This window comes from Crocuta crocuta, unplaced genomic scaffold (assembly GCF_008692635.1).
Source record: "Crocuta crocuta isolate KB4526 unplaced genomic scaffold, BGI_CrCroc_1.0 scaffold130, whole genome shotgun sequence".
Lineage (NCBI taxonomy): Eukaryota > Metazoa > Chordata > Mammalia > Carnivora > Hyaenidae > Crocuta > Crocuta crocuta.
Window position 1 is genome coordinate 15,138,002 of NW_027527920.1, and position 19,105 is coordinate 15,157,106.

Sequence of the window (19,105 nt, forward strand, 5' to 3'; positions counted from 1 at the left end):
GGGGCTCAAACCCACGAACCGTGAGATCATGACCCAAGCGAAAGTCGGACGCTCAACCGACTAAGCCACCCAGGCGCCCCTCACTCTGTTGGTTTTATGTAGATGATGTCATTATATAAATGGCTCTCATTAAATATTGGTGGAATGAGAATGAATGTAAGAATGAATTAGGTAGGGGCACCACAGCTTCCTACAAGCCAGCTTTCCTCGAGTTTTACTGTCTGAGACAGAATGCTTGCTGAGAATGTGTTCTGGGGTGAATTAAGTCTCCTGTCCTATCTCATTGAAGCCCTAATCTCTAGAATCTCAGAGTGTGACTGTATTTGGAAACAGCTTTTTCAAGAGGTAATTAGGTTAAAATAAAAGCATTAGAGTGGTCCTTAATCCAATCTGACCCGTGTCCTTATAAAAGGAGGAGATTAGGACACACGAGAGATACCAGGGGCACATATGCACAGAAGAACAACCATATGAAGAGGCAGCAAGAAAGTGCCATCTTAAGCCAAGAAGAGAGGCTTCCAAGGAAACCAACCCTCACAACACCTTGATCTTGAACTTTCAGTCTCTAGAACTGTGAGAAAATAAATTTCTGTTGTTTAAGCCACCCAGTCTGTGGAATGTTGTTATGGTAGCCCTACCAGACAATAGAGAAGGCTTTATAGGTTGGCCCAGTGTGGCCGTATCCACCTACTTTTGTATATATTAAGGTTGTTATATGAGTGATGCTAAAGAGCTCTTCTCTTTCCACTGATTGGAAGACTCAAGAGAATTGGTAAAATGCATTAGAGAGGATTTTACAATAGGCATAAAAAACATGTCCCCATATGTAGATGTAGTATTAGAATGTTGGCCCAAAGGCTTCTCAGGGTTTTTTTTTTTTTTTTTTAACTGTTTATTTATTAGAGAGATAGAGCACACTGGAGGTGGAGGAGAGGCCGAGAGAAGGAGACAGAGCATCTCAAGTGAGCTCTCACTGACAGCAGAGACTCCGATGCAGGGCAAGATGCAGGGCTCGAAGTCACAAACTGAGAGATCATGACCTGAGTTGAAGTCAGATGCCTAGTTGACTGAGCCACCCGGACACCCCAGCTTCTCAAGTTTAGAGATAAGATTGATCAGATTTCAGTAGACCCTGTATGAAAGTAGAAGAATCCATTAAGCGGCACCATGAGACACTTTCTAGCTTTCTGGGTCATCATTAATTACTTCAGTTATATATTCAGCATTTATTAAACATGCAAATGCACCAGGCATTGTATTTTGCATTGAGGCAAATAACCAGACCTTGCCCTTTAGGTTAATTAGAGTAACCCGGTTAATTAACTAATTAAGATTAATTAGACACAGACCTTGACTGGTGCAAGGTAACAGTCCACTGGAGCAGACAGAATGGAAAACAGATAATTTAAAAATAACACAATCAGGGCTGTACTAGAGATATCACCTGGGTGCTGTGAGAATACAGTGCACCTAGGGAATAGGGGGAAGCTTCACATAGGTGGTACTTAATAGGGTCTTGAATGGTGCATAGGAGCTCATCAGGCTGATAAGGCTCAGTACCAGGAGGGCATTTTAGGCCATGTGGAAGGCTGAGACATGAGGGACAGTGTGTTCTGGGGATCAGTGAGGACTGCAATGGAACATGGTTTGTGAAGATGAGATCACGGGGCCACAGGGGATGCGGCTGGAGAAGTGGGCTGCCACCAGAGATTTGGCAGGTAGTGCGAGGTCATTATAGCCACTGTGGACAGATCCGACTCTTCAATGGATCGTCTTTCCCAGCTTAATGACAGCTTCTAAAATGACCCCAGTGGATGTTATTTGGCGTTCTGGCTACATTCCCTGCTGCTTTGCCTCTCTGACCTGTCTTTCCAGTTTTTCTATTAATCTAAGAAAGCTACCCAATATCCTGACAACTGTTCAATTCAAGGGAGTCAGATTTGGTCTCTGTCCTGGGAATAAGGATAATTAAAGTAAAAATTACTGTAAACCTTTTTGTTAAAATAGCTCTCATATTTTAAAAAGTCAGCTTTATTGAGGTGTAACGGATAAAATTGTAAGATATTTAAAGTCTATGTCATGGTGATTTGATATATGTACACATTGTGAGAAGACCTCCGCCTCTGCATCTAGTTAATTAACACATCCATCACCTCACATATTTCTTTTATTTCTTTTCTTTTTGGCGAGAACATTTAAGTTCTACTCAGCAAATATCAATTATACAATGTGGTATTGTCAACTACAGTCATCATGTTTTGCATTAGATCCTTTCATATATTAATACCTGAGTAGTTCAATAACAAAAAGGATCTTTAGGTATCCCTGGGATATCTATAACAACAATAAAAAAGGAAGAAATACTCTGGTAACTAGAGAGATCATGATCCTAAAAATTCACAAAGATCAAATTCTATTGTACATGTACCTTTGTTAGTCTGGCTGCACACATCAGCTGACAGTGATTTGCTCAAGGATCTCAGACTCCACATACCTTCTCTCCCACATTTCCTGTCCATTGACTCTCCTCCCTTCCCAGCCTCCTCAGAAGCAATCCTCCCGGATGGTTCCATCTATTAGCCTCCTTCTGACAGCATGCTTTCCCTCACCTGAATATTCTATATCACATCCTTGCCTTTCTTCACTTCCCTCACCATGCAGCTTAGAGCCCAAAGCCTATTTCCACAAGTGCATTTTGCCAGTGAACCTCAATGTCCTTTCTCCCTGTCCCCTTTGCCCTACCCAGGTCAACCCTGTTGCTGGATAAATTCAACTGTGCTTCTCTACAACTACCTCAAGTCTGCTGAGTAGGGGCCGAAAAGAAAGCAGTTACTCAACCACAGATCCTTGCCCCATATTACATAATTCCCATCCTTACCTGTGTCTCCATCACTGTTAGCACAAATCTCTTCATTTTCTGGTCAGTTCTCCACTTCACTAAAGCAGCCTTCTCAAGCCTCATCTACACTTCTCAGTGGAAGACACTCTTGTTCCTCTCCCTGCCCTTTATTCTCAGCAGATAACTTCACTTCCTGCTTCAGAAACCATTCATGTTTAGTGAGCACCTCCTCTCAACCAGGGCCTGATTGAGGCTTTAAGGATGCCATGATGGAAAAACAAATCCCTGACTCATAAGGTTTATGTTCTAATGGAAAGAGATGGACAATGACCAAATAGATAACCGCATGGAATGCCATTGGCTATGATAATATAAAGAAGAGTAAAGTAGGGATGGGTAGGATACAGAAGAGCCATGGGGTGCTATTTTACTTAGAGGGAGCTGGGAAGATAACATTTGCATGGGGAGCAAGTTGTGTGTCTATCTGACAGAAGGAAAAGTAGAGCCTCCATGGTGAATGCAAGCTAGGTAAGTGGGAAAAATAGGCTGGAGGCCAGGGTGGCTGGAGCAGAGGGAGGAAGAGGAGGCTCAGGTGGGTGAGGAGGAGGGAATGACTTAGAGTCCAGGAGCCGTTGTGAAGATTTAGCTTTTTCTCAGAGCGATAGGGGAGCCATTGGAGGGCTTTGGGCAAAGCAGTGACAAGATGTGTCTTAGGCTTTAAGGGGGTCACGCTGGCTGCTGGGATGAGAAGCGACTGTAGGCTGAGAGTTGGAGCAGGAGTCAGAGAGGCCAGAACTGTGGGTGCCCTCGGGAAGAGGGGAGTGTATTTTTAGTTGTACAAAGGACACTTGTGGAGACTTTAGTGGAAGCACGGAGTGGGAGCTGTCAGGGGGATTTAAATAAGGGAAGAAGCACATCTTGTGGATGCTGGGAAGCCTATGGAAACCCAAGAGAAGAGACAGATCTTGCTTATTTTGCTACCCAGCATGGAATTCCCTCCCTACTTGGGAGAGCCCTTCACTGTGTGGGGGTTGATGAAATGCAGAGCTGGGACTCCCTTTAAAGAAGCTCCTGGCACCTAGAGAATGGGCTGGGGACCTAGGCTCGGCCAACGGGATGCCCACACCTGAAGCCTTCAATTTTGATGGAGTGGTTCGTAGAAGACATCCCACCACCTGAGAAATTCTTCATGATGGCAGCAGTGAGGTGAGATTCTTGCTGGTGGCAATGATACCAAAGGCAGTGTCTCAGGCACCGTCTTCCTGTTGGGGTCAAGGAGTCCCTGACTGGGCTTCCTCCCTCCCCTCCTGCCCTGTGCAGGCCTGGTTTTCCTGGCTTCCCAAGTCAGTTCTGATGCTTGCAACCAAGAACCTTGCACATGCAATGGCAGAAGACTGTTTTTTGGCCAAGAATTTTGCAGAGTACTACTTTCTAAAGAAAGTCTGTTCTAATTTGAGCCACTCTGACTCTAGACGTGGGTGAGAAGTGGTCACAGAACCTATTCAGTATGATGTTGTATTTAGAGAGGAGGAGAGGGGGGTGAGAACAAAGACAGGAAGAAGCAAAGACGAGATGAAACCAGTTAAAATGCCTCATGAGATCAATTTGAATATCTCAGTGTAAAATCGACACTTTTTTGGCAACTTTTTTTGTTTAAAAATTATTTTCACAATTCTTTTGAAGAAAGAGGCTGATTACATTTTAAATCTGTTCTTAAGAGTCCTTAGTTGGATGTTCTGATAATGTAGGGATTGTTTCCTGTGGAATAGGGGAAGTTGAGCACACTCTTTTTGTGTTTTTGCATTTCTTAAGCTCTTCAAAATTCCAGAAGGCTAATTCTGTTATTAGTTAGAAACATCACTTCCAAATAATCAGCATGGATAAAAATGGTCAGGAGTTTCAGCTGTGAAAACTCAGTTTCTTTTCCCTGTTCAGGGAAGACTGTGGAGAGAATGATCTCAAAAGCTTCTTGCAGCCCTAAAATTCTGATTCAACTTGAAACTATTACAAACTTATTAGGTTATTTTAAACATGCAGGAAAGTGAAGAAAATTCAATTAATGGGCATGAATGTATTTATCGTGTCACTTTCATAAATCTTAACACTTTTGCAATATTTGCTTCAGATTTTTTCTTTAAGTTACTTTTTTAATGACCATGCAATGAAATTCAATAAAATGGCGTTTTTTTCCTTCTGGTATACAGTCATATTAATTTTCTTCTTTAAAAAAATTTGTAGTAAAGTACAGATAGTATAGATAACAAATATTTGCCATTCTAACCATTTTGAAGTATGCAGGTCAAGGGCATTAAATGCATTTACGATGTTCTGCCACAATCACCACCATCCATCTCCAGAACTTTTTTCATCTTCCCAAATGGAAATTCCCTCCCCATTAAATAATGACGCCCATTCCCTCCTTCCCCCAGCCCCTGGAAGCCACCATTCTACTACCTTTGTGAAGTCCATCCCCGTGAACTTTAGTACATTGTAGATTGACGTTACTGTCACCACAGTCAGGATATATCTACCCGCAAGCCTCCCTTTATAACCACAGTGTCCCTTGGCCCCTGGCAGCCCTGATCTGATCTCTACCCATTCTTTTCTCCAATATAATAAATGGAATTATAAGGATGTGACTTCTTTAAAAATTTTTTAAAGATATTTACTTATTTTGAGAGAGAGAGACACAAAGACAGAGATAGAGACAGAGCGTGAGCAGGAAAGGGGCAGAGAGAGAGGCATACACAGAATCCCCAGCAGGCTCCAGGCTCTGAGCTGTCAGACGCAGGGCTCGAACCAGTGGAGCTTGAGCCCATGACCACAAACCACGAGACCATGACCTGAGCTGGAGTCAGATGCTCAATCTACTGAGCCACACAGATGCCCCAAGGATGTGACCTCTCCACATTGGCTTCGTACATGCAGCATGATGCCTTTGAGGCTCATCCAAGTTTGTGTCTATTGCTCCCTGTATGCCCCTCTCCAAATCCTCCCCAAAGGTGACCACAACACTTAGTGTTTAATTCTTATGAATATTTTTATAGTTTTAGTGTATACAGATTTAGCCACAAAATATATACTTTATATTTTCCATAATTTAAAATTTAAAAAATGACATAGTAATGTACATGCCATACTGCAAGCTGTTTTTATAACTCACTGCTCTGTTGATGCCATGCTAATGCTGGGTTGTTACATTTCGCTGTTATATTCTTTTCTATGAATATATCATGTAGATAATAGATTCATCCATTTACCCATGAATAGACATTTCTTTCCTGTGTGTCTGTCTGTCTCTTTACCCTACCCCGACCAGCTATCTTGGGCCTTCTGCCCAAGGCTGCCAGTCCAAAAGCAGGCCTCAGATGGTCAGAAATGCCCACTCTGAGGTCAAAATGGGGGTATCCCTGATCTTATCTCCAAGCTGGCTACTTGCTTGGCTGTGTACCTGGACAGAGGTTGTGTCTGATCCTTTGAGCCCTACCTAAGCCCAAAGTTTCAATGAGGTGTCAATCTTGGATGTGTATTAGAGTTTCCAAGAAAGCCTTTAAAGAAAAGAAGAGAGGGACACCTGGGTGGCTCAGTTGGTTGAGCATCCAACTTCAGCTCAGGTCATGCTCTCACCCTTCACGAGTTCAAGCCCCTCATCGGACTCCGTGCTGACAGCTCAGAGCCTGGAGCCCACTTCAGATTCTATATCTCCCCCTCTCTCTGCCCGTCCCCTGCTCATGCTCTCTCTCTCTCCAAAATAAACATTAATTTTTTTTTTTTAAAAAGAGAACAAAAGGATTTAAAAATTAAATCAGAATTTCCAGGACAACGGTGTGTGTGTGTGTGTGTGTGTGTGTGTGTATACTTTTTTTTAAGTCCCCAGGTGATTTTAAAATGTAGCCAGAGTAACCAACCCGATTTAGGAAATGAGAACAAACAAACACCTCCAAGCTTTTTTTCTAGGCTTTTCTCACCAGCTGGGGAGCTGGCCTCCAGTCACCATGTCCGGTAGTTGAGGTTACTCTATCCTCCTCCCATCTCTTTTCAGTTCCATGGGTCTTACAGGAGCCAAACTCAGCCACCTGTACCCGCTTCCAGAACCTGAACCCAGGGGCCCTGGCCTTAGCCTTCTTCCCTGATGAGCGGTTTCTCTTCTGTCTCTGGGGTACAGGGACATTTATCTAGTTTCTGAGACTTCCTATGGTTTATATATTTTCTTGACTTGTATTTCATCATTTCTATATGTTCTGTATGTTGAGATGTTGCCTCAGAGCACGAACTTCTAGAAATGGTTTCTATCTCAGACTCTTGAAAGCTCACATCACCTGCTGGAGGGCCGCTGTTGACTTCAAAGGAACACAGGCTGGCACCGTATAAATAGCTTCCTTTTGTGTTTTACTGTTTTAAAGTGAAAAATTATTGCTTTTTCTCATTTCAAAAGTAAATTGTACTTGTGGGAAAAAGTTCCGGTGCTGTGGAAATGTATGATTTTGAAAATAAGTCTCCAATAATCATTTCCCTGCAGATAGTTTTGAGTATAGTTTTCCGTATTTTTATGCATTTATACACATACTAATTTTTAAAAAATAAAAAGGGCTGTTGAGTTTACACTTTGTGTGTCATGGAAAACTTTCTATAGTTAGATACCTACATTATTATTACTGGACACATTGCTCTGCAGTTCACTTAGAGGTGAGTATTTGTAATGTTTTCATTGTGGCCATCACAGACAATGCCGAAATCAATGTTCTCACATGTCCATCTCTGTGCATTTGTGTGAGGTCAAAATCTGCTTTATTTCCTTGGGACCCACATTTCCTACCACAAGTGCATTCCTGGCAGGAAGGGAAACTGGCCTGGAGAGTGTGGAGCAAGTCAGTGGCTGGAAGGCAGTGGCCACATGGTGCTCTCTTGAGATGCTCAGTCCTATTAGAATCAACTTCTTGAGCCTCTAAACTCTCAATGCCATGCACGCTAGAACAGATGCTCTTCACTTCACCTTCTCCTTAACCTGCCCTGGTACTAAACATCAGCCTCTGGAGGGTTAACTTGGAAGGTTAACTTGGAAAGGATTAGTGCTGTTTTTTTCAAACTGTAGGGCTATGACCTGTTAGTGGGTTATGAAACCACATTAAAAGATCACAAATGAACAGTTAAAAAAATCAAACAGAACAGTATTGCAAGTATCCAAGCATGTCACATGAAGTGTAAATGTTGCAATTTTGTTTCAAGGGTGTGTGTGTGTGTGTGTGTGTGTGTGTGTGTGTGTTGGGTATTGTCTTAACTCGGATTCCTTGGAAGCAGAGCTCAAGAAAAGAATTTGGGTGCCTGTGATGTCTTTAGGGAGTGCTCCCAGAAAAATGAGGAAGAAGCTGGAGGGGGCAGAGGACGTGCTGAGCAAGGGTGTGCTCTGACACCAAATCCCGTGGTTTGAATTGTACCGGAGCTGGTGCTGCCTGAGACAAGCGGGTAGCGCCTCTTGAATCCTCATGTCAATGTTGGCTATGGGCTGCTCTGAGGAACAGAGGTACGTAACCTCTGGGAAGGCAGCTCGTGCTCAGCTCAGCTGAGGTTCTCACCTCCAGAGGAGGAGGCAGTGCTCCTGACAGCTGGGAAATGGGAGCACCAGCCTGCACAGGGTTGCCAGCAGTGTCCATTTCAGGAAGTTTTATAAAAGGTATTTCTTAGTGTGCTTCAGGGGGGAAAAGGTTTGAAAAACACTGGTTTTAGAATAATTATGTCCATCAGTCTGTGAGGAAAAAAATAAGACCTCTATCACCGTTTTCTGTATTTCATTAAACAAAGGCAAATTCTCACATGCAATATTCATTACAACTTTGCCATCAGAGAAAAAGGCACCACAGAAAGGAAACAAAACACAGAGGAGGATGTTCTTAATGTTTTAACCTCAAGCCTTAAGGCCCCAGCTGCCACCTAAGGAGGCTTAGAGCTGTGTTGTCTGGTTTGGGGGATACCAACCTGGGAATGGAGGGGTGGGCAAGCTCTTAGCGAAACCATGAAATAAGCAAAGCACTCATTTCCCCCTGTTAAATGTTTTAAAACATTTTTATGACTATGGATATAGTATGGAGCAAAATATAAAATTCACATGAACTTTGAAGATAAAGAATAAAATTACCAAGAGATCTTAGATTATAGCTCACCCACTTTGGACTTTGCTTTCAGACTCCCAGGCATTCTTGTTCATCGGCCAGTTAGACCCTCAAGGAGAAAATTAATGATAGCAGCAGTTAGAGTCCTCTCCTCCTTTGAGGAGGGTGTAGTCAACACAGCCCCCAGATTCCCAGCAGTTTGTGAGGACTGATACCTGACGGTCTTGGTCACCAATCCTAAACTACCAGAATGGTTCAGTTAGTCAACAGATGGTTATTAAGCACCAACAAGATGCCAGCAACTGGGGATAAAATGAATGAACAAGACAGACTGTCCTGCCCTTATGGACCGTTCTGGTCAGAGGATTCAGACAAAATCAAATAAATAATGCAGGAGTCATTAGAGCTGCTCGTCAAACCTTTGTGGCTTTCTGCCTTTGGGGCACAAGTGCAGTGGTAGGGCCCCTCGTGAGTGGGTGGGGACATTGACCAGTTCTGGCCAGTGGGTGGTGACTAGAAGTGATGGTGTGTCCCTTCTGGGCTAAGCAGTTATTGTGATGCTCCCTGGAGCTGTCTGCCTTCTGACACAATGACCAGGGAAGGGTCCATATGGTGGCTGCCCCATCAGCCAGGCCTGAGCTGAGTCTCCCAGCTGTCCCCTAACATAATGTGGACTGAGAAAGCAATACACCATTGCAAACTCCTGAGATTGGAGGGGCAGGGGTGGTGGTGGTGGTGATTACTGAATCATAATCTAGACTATTCTGATTCATGCAAAACAATAAGATAAAATATTATCAATTGTGATAACTGCTGTGAATAAAATGAACAAGTTGCTAATACGGCATAACAGAGAGTAGCCTGCAGGGTCAGGGAATGTTTCTGTGAAGATAGGGGAAATTTAATCTGGCATCTATTAGATCAAGGGAATGCAGATTCCCGTAATTGTTTTTGCTTTATTGCAGAGAGAAGCAAATATCCCTAGAATCATAGAGTCAGGAAAGTGGGAATGCAGACCTGCCTAGGGTCCCCTGGCTCACTGGTACTCTAACTTCAGCATGTGGACGTGGGTCCATACCCCCTCCAGGAGGGCTGCTGCTAAGGGAGGCAAGTGAGGTGCCTAGAGTGCGACCCTGGAGGAGATCACTCTCTGGGGCATCCTTTACATCCTGAGAATGCTGGCCTTGGAAAAGTTGTGACCTAAGGGGCGCACTCTTAAGGGGGCACTCCTCAGGGTCATGCAAGTGCAGAGTGGACACCTGAATGTGAGTGCCTCCTTAAGTGTTACACCCTAAACTCCTCCTCATTGAACCCTGGTCCTGGCTCTGCTCTACACCAGTGTTCTCAGTAAGGACTTAGCAAGCACTCAGCATTCAGGGAACTGGAGCTGTGTCCTTGGCATCCTGGGTGTGTCTGCTGATGTAATCTGAAATGCACTACACTCCTTGGGACCATGTGACAGCTCAGCACTTCAAGATGGGGAAGCGCAAGGTTTTCAGATGTCAAAAACTGACTTCTTCCCAGAGTTCTTGAAAGGGAAAACAAGCAAGGAGACGAGAGAGTGAGATTTCCAGTTTAGGAAGGGCTGCAAGCTGGATGGGGCTGTTTTTCCCCTCCATGCAGAAAAAGCCTTTCTTCCACACTGAAAAGGATAACTCCCAATGCAAAAAAAAGGAATTAAATGCAGTGCATTCTTCAGTGAGGTGCTAATGACTAATAGCACCTTCTTTTTCTGGAAGCAGGTTTGGGAATGGAGATAGGAGAGAGAAGCTAATAGCAGACAGCTCCTCACGAGCTTGGTTTGATTATCCCCACCTTACGGAGGAAGGACCCATCTCTTCAGAGTCGATGGTGCTTGCCCATTTGAACACAAGTCTAACTCTTATCCACTTGAAGACAAGGGGTAACAGAAGGGATAAAATGTGGTGGCCAAAAGTGCTAAAGTAGAGGAGAGGACGTTTAACAGAAAAGAAACAAAGCCACCTACTTTACAAAGTTAGCTCTTAAACCAGGCCACTCGATTCTGTGTAAAATTTCACAAATCCACTACTTCCTGGATCATCATTCTTAGGCAATTTCTAAATGTCTAAATTGCAAATATTTTCTCTCAGTCTTTGGCCTATATTTTAGTTTTCTTAATAGTATCTTTTGGAGAGTTTTTTCTTAATTTTGGAGAAGTCCAGTATATCAATTGTTTTCTTTTATGGATCATGCTTTTGGTATCATATGTGGGAAGTCTTTGCCTAATTCAAGGTCATAAAGATTTCCATCTGTTTTCTTCTTGGGGTTTTGTGATTTTTAGCACTTACACTTAGTTCTGTGGTGCATTTTGGGTTAATTTTGCGCAGCCATAAATTTTGGACCCTTCTGTTGACAGATGAGGAGACCGAAGCAAAGGGGCTTATTTCAGCGTCTGAAGCAAATGGATGACAGAGCTAAACAGACTGTTAGGGTCCCTTCCAGACAAAGTGTTTGCTCTGACGGAAGTTCATTCGAGTCTACATCTTCCAGCTTTGAGGCCACGTGATTGTTGCCTCTAACCTCACTTGTTTTTTTAAAAAGGACTTCTTAATGTCTGAGCCAGGTATTTCTTATCAGCTCAGGCCCACTGTATGTGTTCCTCAACTCAGTAGAAGCACAATTGTTTAGCGTCATTTATATACTTGGAGCCAGCCCTCATGCCATCCACATTTCTTCTAGCTAAATAGCTTTGGCTTCTCTTCCTCCCAGGGGCTGTTTCTGCCCCTCCCAGGCCTTGCACTGCTTCTCCACACTAATGTCCTGTATGTGGCACTTGCCACTTGGTATTGAACCTTCCAGCTCTGAAAGCAAGGGCAGGCTGGGAACATGTAGTTGGGTGGATTTCCCAGAGGATTCTGGAGGGAAAACAGCTGCCAACTTCCATTCCAATTTGTCAAGCAAGACAGCTGGAATTGTTCAGCCTTTCAATTTCTGGAGATCTCTCAGGGAGGGGGAAGGCTGGGGCAGTAAGACCTGTGAGGAAAGGTTGGGCCAAGGGAAGTCAAGATTCATAATTGTCACTCACACACAGAGCTGACAGTTTATCCTCTTAGAGTCTGCGTCCAACTACAGTATCTGTTCTCTTCACCTGGTCCTGAAAGATCACATCAGTAAGTACGTGCCTCTTGATGAAGCAAATTTTTAAACTGTCATAGTTTGACTGGTGAGCTGGGAGCAGTGTAGATATCCCTTTGCACAAGAATGGAAAAGGGGTATCCGGTGAAGATATACGGAGTGTTGTGCAGCAGATGGACACACCAGGCCAGGTGTGCAGAGCGTGGAAAGACCTTCAATATAGAGAGTTGAATACAGAAAAGAAGAGTTAAGATCTAGAGCATAAATATTGTTCAAAAATACATGCACCCTTCAAAACAACAATCCATGTTTTACGAGTATACATGCTTGTATCAGGCCACGTATGGCACATGTAAGAGCAGATGTCTAGTGTGGGGACATGCTGTTGTCTTATTTTTAACCTCCGTTTCCCCCCTACTTCTAGATATACCTGGTGCCACCAATTCTGGGGCCTTTAGAGGGTTCTGCACAACATGGCGGGCTGCTTCTTGTCTTCACGGTAATGGCTCATCACTCAGCTTTCTCAGGGGAGCTAGGTCAGACACCACTGTGCATTTGCTTTCCAGCTTCAAAAAAGCTGTTGCGTTTTTTCTCCTCTTCTCTGTACTTAGTTCTTGGGAGTTCATGCCCGCTTCTGTTCCCATCCTTTTAGTGCGGTGTAAGTAGGAAAGACAACTGTTTGTTTAAAATGTATCTGTATTTGTTTCTTATTGCTGCATGACAAATTACCACAAATTTAGTGGCTTAAAACAAATTTATTGTCATTCTGGGGGGTAGAAGTACAACCTGAGTCTCACTAGGCTGAGATGTTGGCCGGACTGCATTACTTTCTGGGAGTTTTGGATGAAAGACAGTCTTGTCTTGCCTTTTCCAACTTCTTGAAGCTGCCTGCATTCCTTGCATTGTGGCCCCTGCCTTCACCTTCAAAGTCAGTAACGACAGGTCAAGCCTTTCCACATGGCATCATGAACACCCCCTCTTTTGTCTCCCTCTTCCACCCTTAAGGGCTCTTGTGATTACATTGAGCCCGCCTGGATAATCCAGAATAATTCTCCTAATTGAAAGTTAGCAGATTAGCAATTTCCTCTGCAGCTGTAACCCTCTCTCTCATGTAAGGTGACATATTCATAGGTACCACAGATTAGGGCATGGGCATTTGGTGGGGCAGGGAGAATTTTTCTGCCTATGGCAGCGTCATTAACTGGAATTTAGAATTTCAAAATTGAATTTGCCACCATCTTCTACGAAGACTTAACATGACTCCTTAAGAAAAAAAAGATATATGTATGTATGTAAATATATATTTATTTAGGGAACACCTGGGTGGCTCAGTCAATTGAGCATCCAACTCTTGATTTCAGCTCGGGTCATGATCCCAAAGTCATGGGATCAAGTCCTGCATCAAGCTCTGAGCTGAGCATGGGGCCTGCTGACGATTCTTTCTCTCTCCCTCTGCCCCTCTTCCCTGCTTGTGTACTCTCCCTCTCTAACATAAAATATAAAAATAAATTTAAGAAAAGATTTAACATGACTCCAGATTTCAAAGAAGCTTACTCTTCTCATGCAATCCCCAGGTCTTAAGGTTTTGTATGAGTTTCCAAAGATGTATAGAAAATAAGCAATATTGGCTCTGAAGTAATTTCATTCCAGCACCAAGGTAGTGGAAAAGCTTTTATCTGAAGAACTTAAAATTGTAGTGGGTTGAATAGGGTCTCCCCACAAGATATGTCTGAATCCTAACCCCCAGTCCCTATGAATGGGAACTTATTTGGACATGGGATCTTGGCAGATATAATTAAGTTAAAGTTCTTAAGATGAGATCATCCTGGATTTAGGGAAATCTAGTGACTGCTGTCCTTGAAGAAAAAGAAGAAGGGAATTTGAAACACGGGGGAAAGGCCGTATAAAGATGGTGGCAGAGACTGGAGGACAGCCACAGCTAAGGAATGCTGGGATTGCCTGCAGCTGCCAGAAGATGGGAGACACGTGGAATATATTGCCTCTCAAAGCTTCCACAAGGAATCCACCCCGCTGCTACATTGGTTTTAGACTTCTGGCCTTTACTGAGAGAATGAGTTTCTGGGTTTGTTTTTATTTTTTTAAGCGACCACCTTTGAGATACCACCTTTGTGGTACATTGTGGTACCAGCCCTAGGAAACAAATACGGTAAGGCTTTTGCCAATTTTTTTCCTTTTGCTTAGAGAGCCTATCTGTTCACTGTTAGAACAGCCCCTGTGATGTTCAGAATGTTTATAGGCAAAATCAAGTGGAGGTGGAAATTACAGCACCTTCCCCTTATCCGCGGCGGAGTGGGGGGTACATTCCAAGAACACCAGTGGATGTCTGAAACCATGGATAGTATCGAACCCCATATACACTATGTTTCCCCCTGTATATACATACCTACAAAAAGCTTAACTTATAAATTAGGCACAGTAAGAAGCTAACAATAATAATAAAATAGAACAGTTATAACAATATACTGTAATAGAATTTACGTGAATGTGGTATCTTTCTCTCAAAATATCTTTTTATACTGTGTTCATCCTTCTTCTTGTGATGATATGAGATGATAAAAATGCCTACATGATGACACGAAGTGAGGTAAATGACACAAGCATTGCGACATAGCATTAGGCTACTACTGACCTTCTGACAATATTTTAGAAGGAGACTCATCGGCTTCCAGGCAGAGGTAGACCAAGGGTAACTAAAACTGAGGAGATGAAATACAGATAAGGGGCCTGGCAGGGAAGCACTGTAATCCTTTGGTAATAAAACCTAACACTTACTAAGCCAAACTCTGTGTTAAATGTTTTACAGTCATTATTTTATGTAATCTTCCTATCATCTCTATGAGGGAGAGACTATAATAATCTCTTTTTCATAGGCTTAGAAAATGCAGCAGAGAGGGGTAAAGCTCCTCAGAAGACATTCTAACCTAGGTCTTTCAAAACCCTAAGCATTTATGCCTGAAGATCCTGATTAGCAGTTGAATCTTTCAAATCTTCTAAATAATTGCTCACAGTTCTCTGATTTCCACTGTCTGTGTGGAAAAAGCTAGAAAGTTCCAGGGTTCCTGCAGCCAACCCTAAAAGTTTAAAAACGATTATGAGTTGAATAAATCTAGAATATTCCTTCATATTCATATCATACCCAAAGGCTTTCTCCTAAGAGAAGCTTCTAAAGAGTCAAGTCGTTTAAAAAATGTTAGAAGCTGCTGCATAGATCTTGCTGATACTCATCTGATTAAGAAAATATTATCTTTCTTCACAGTTAGGCTTTTATCGGAGATGGGGAAAGATAGCTGAACTGCCAGGTCAAAGACTCAAAGAATTCATTACCAAGACAAATAGGAAAAAAAGAGGAACTTTGAAAGGCTCTTCGGGACTTACTGGAGATGGCAGGGCAATCGTTCTTGTTGGTATCGTCACACATCCTATTCTGTTCAGGAAATAAAGACAATTTTGTAAGCCTGATGCCTGATTTTCCTGGTAAACACCTTGATCGTCTCCACTTTATTGCAAGTTGGCTTAAGCAAATTCAAAGCCAGAGCCAGCAGGTGGCTATAACTTCAATGGCAGAGTCACTCTGCATTACTGGTTTGAGTAGAAGATAAGCTCACATTTCTTTTATCGTCTACTATTGAGAGCATGTCTGTTTTTGTTCCCAGGATCCCACAGTGTGGTGATAAGCCTCAGGGCTTACTCGTTCTATGATAGCAATCTTGGTTTCAATCTCTTTGTGGAAAGAAAACCAGAAATTCCCGTTCTTCCATCCTGTCCTCTGCTATGAGACACCGCTCTGGCCACAGCTCAGGGCAATACCTGCTCTAGAGCTGGCTTTGACTGCTGTGGTCACAGGAGGGTTGGGAGCTCAGAGCTGGGGGCTGGGCCACGCTCCTCCATTGTTGATGTCACTGCTATGGTGATGTCATGTGTAGAAGTGAGCAGTGGGGGGATGTGGGAAGTCCTGGGCTACGCCTCCTTGTTCAGGCCTGTCTTCAGAGGCTGATGGCCCTTCCCTCTCGGGACTGCTCCCTATAGCCTGGAAAGTCTTCCTCCTCCACTGCCAAGGACAGTGCCTGGGCTGGCCCCTTGGGCTGACATTGGCACTTTTCCCAGAGTGTCTATCGGTTGGGCAGAATAATCCAAGGTGTACGATGGGTGCTGACATCAGGGAAGTGGTAGAAAACAAAATTGATGGGCAGGTTACGGGCAGACCATGGTGGATCTGGAATGCTTGGCCAAGGGCCCCTGTGAGGGTTTTGAGCTGGAGTGAAAATCGCACCTGAATCCTGCCTGAAATTCCACCTCTACTTCCAGCCATTGTAGCCTGTGCCTCAAAGAAGGTGGTTTTCTGGTAGCATCCCTGGGTACCCAAGGCAGGAAGGCAGTGAGAGGTGAGTTGACATGCCCACAACCCCTGACCCATCCTGGAGAGCCTTCTTCAGAGTCCATTCTGTTCAGTCACTTGTCCCCTCTGTTTCTGTCTCTCTGAGGGAGCCGGGGAGCTGGGACTTCTCTACACGGTGATTATGTCTGAGACTCTTACTGAGTCTGCGGCTGGCTGCCTCTTCACCCCTCCCTCCTGTCCTTCCTGGGCTGCTCACCATCCCTGGCTCTGGAGCCATTCAAGGAGTTTGGAAGGAGTGCTATGTTAAGAACTTCCTTTCCTTTCAAGTTTCATGAGGACAGCATGTGGAGCAAAATGAGAAGCAGACTGGAGGTCAGAACTTGGGCTTTAGGGCTGGGCTCTGCCACCCAAGGCTCAGTTTTTCTCATCGGTGAAATAAAGGGGAGAATCAAGATAACTCCCAGAGGTACATGCAACTCTAACATTCAATGATTCTGGGTTTTGTAACTGTACTTATTCAGTTTTGTATTATTTTCTGAAAACTTGACATCCTTTCCTCTCTATACACTGATGGATACAGAATGGTGTTTTAATCACCTTGGCATTGACATATTTTAGAGCGTATTTTATCCCAGTGAATCTTCAGAGTGATATAGAGAAGCACAAACTTGATGTAGGTTATACTTTTTAATGTGGCTCTCCCCTCCTTCTCTCTTCATTTGTCTCTATCATTCATGAGTGTCTGTTTACACCTGGCTTGGGCATATTTGCTTGCTTGAAGCTCAGAGAATTCAGAGAAACAGCATTTCAGATCTTGCTGGACATTTCTGGGAATAGGCTGCCACTCTGTTGGCTGCCTCAGAGGAGGCAGCAGGGACAGGAGTCCCAGCCCAGGTCTGGACAACCTCTTTTCTCATTTCTTGAGTCCAACATCTCTTAGGAGCTGGCTCTACTACAAACTTGCTGTGCCTCAGTTTCCTCACATGTAAAATGGAGATCATAACAGTATCTCTCTCATAGGGTTGTTAGAGATGTCCTATTGCACAATCTTCTGAAGCACTTGTCCAAAATTCAGATTCCTGGGCCCCAGCTCAAACCTCCAAATCGGCATCTCTGGTCTTGGGGCCTAGAATATGTATTTTTAGCAGCTCTCCTAAGCAACTTCTGCACGTGACCATCTGAGAAACTATGCCTTACATATCTGATGCTTCTCCCCCCTCTCCCCACAGCGTTATGACCTGCATCCGCTTACTTAAACATCACCATGACTGAGAGGCACACCAGTGGCTTCCTTTCCTTTCTCTACACAGGAAGCTGCTGTCCAAGGTCACACAGTGTCCCCAGACCCCATCACCCAACATCTCCTTCCATTTTCTCTCCTGTTGCTGAGTTGTCTTGCAGGGAAGGATGCTAGCATGCAGCCCATCACAGAATTTGGTTTGACTTCTTTTCATTTCTTTGTGTTTGGTGGGTGAGTTTCCTCGCTCCTGTTTGGCAGATAGCCATCATCTTACTTTATAAATGCTTTTATCTGTGGCCGCTTTTATCTTATCAGACTCACAGTATGTCCTCGTCTTTCTGCTCCTAAAGATAATTCCCGCTTTGCGATATGTCATAAGTGTCATCCCAGTCATGGCTCAAAATAACAAATAAGGTTGTTTCCAGTGAGGAAAGAAAGCTGGCAGCAGCCTGCTTGGAGCGAAGATTCTGAGCTTTCACCTCTGTGCTCCCACCATGCCCTTTAAAGGACACTTTGAGAGATGTAGGGGACTCGTGTCCCCTGACATGTTGGGGGGGGGATGCTTTTGAGTGCCTCAGTGAACTGAATCAATGAGATGAGGTGAGAGAAAGTAGGGTGCTTGTTCTGAGCAGGTTGGAGCAGTGTGTTGGGGACACAGATGCCCACACTTACTGAGAGGTACGAGATGTGCCAGGATCAGGGTGAGTTCTTAATTTTTAATTTTATTTGAGAGAGAAAGCATGTGAGCAGGGGAGAGGGGCACAGAGAGAGGGAGAGAGTCCCAAGCAGGCTCCAGGCTCAGCGCAGAGCCTCACGAGGGGCTCGATCCCATGCCCCTGGGCTCATGACCTGAACCGAAATCAAGAGTGGGAAGCTTAACTGACTCAGCCACTGAGGCACCCCTCAAGATCTTTTTAAAGTGGTGGAATTCTACCCCGCCTTCAAATGAAAACCTATTTGGAGCTCCTATATAAAAAGTTGTGAAAATTCTGTTTAAAGAGGGGACAGCCCTCCATATCCCACACTTTCAGGCTTCCCTGCGCCCCCTCATGTCCTGAGACTTCACGAGAGGAACCCACCTCTCCACAAGCACAGGATGAGGCCCACAGGGCCTGGGCCCTGCCTCCACATTTGCAACTGGCATGCATAATACCCAGCCTCTGGGTGTGAGTAACTGAAACTTCTTTTTTCTTTCCTGCCTTAAAGTAAAATGAAATGGAAATACTCTTCCATTCCTAGGTAAAAACCTGCAGGCCTGTAATTTCCAGCTCACTCTCAATTACATGGTCACTGTGAGTCACAAAACACTATCTCAGTGCAATTATGTCCAATCTAAGATATTAACCAAAACTCTGAACTTAATCTTATTTATTTATTTTTATAGGTTTATTTATTTTGAGAGAGGGAGAGCAGGGAGGGGCAGAGAGAGAGATTCCCAAGCAGGCTCTGTGCTGTCAGTGCCCAGC

The 19,105-nt window shown here is 43.9% G+C and overlaps 1 long non-coding RNA gene across 4 annotated transcripts; it reads right to left on the reverse strand.

Moving 5' to 3' along the window:
- Positions 1-896: 896 nt before the first annotated feature.
- Positions 897-15,916, reverse strand: LOC144218087 (uncharacterized). Of its 4 annotated transcripts, none has more exons than XR_013331054.1 (5): positions 15,439-15,916; positions 14,693-14,759; positions 10,934-12,254; positions 9,002-9,055; positions 897-1,132 (listed from the first exon to the last, which is right to left on the reverse strand). It is a non-coding gene; the product is annotated as an uncharacterized LOC144218087 (long non-coding RNA). The 4 variants fall into 4 exon arrangements; XR_013331051.1 differs by having other exon boundaries at positions 8,998-9,055; XR_013331056.1 differs by having other exon boundaries at positions 8,998-9,055; positions 11,993-12,254; positions 15,439-15,913.
- Between the last annotated feature and the right edge of the window lie 3,189 nt (positions 15,917-19,105).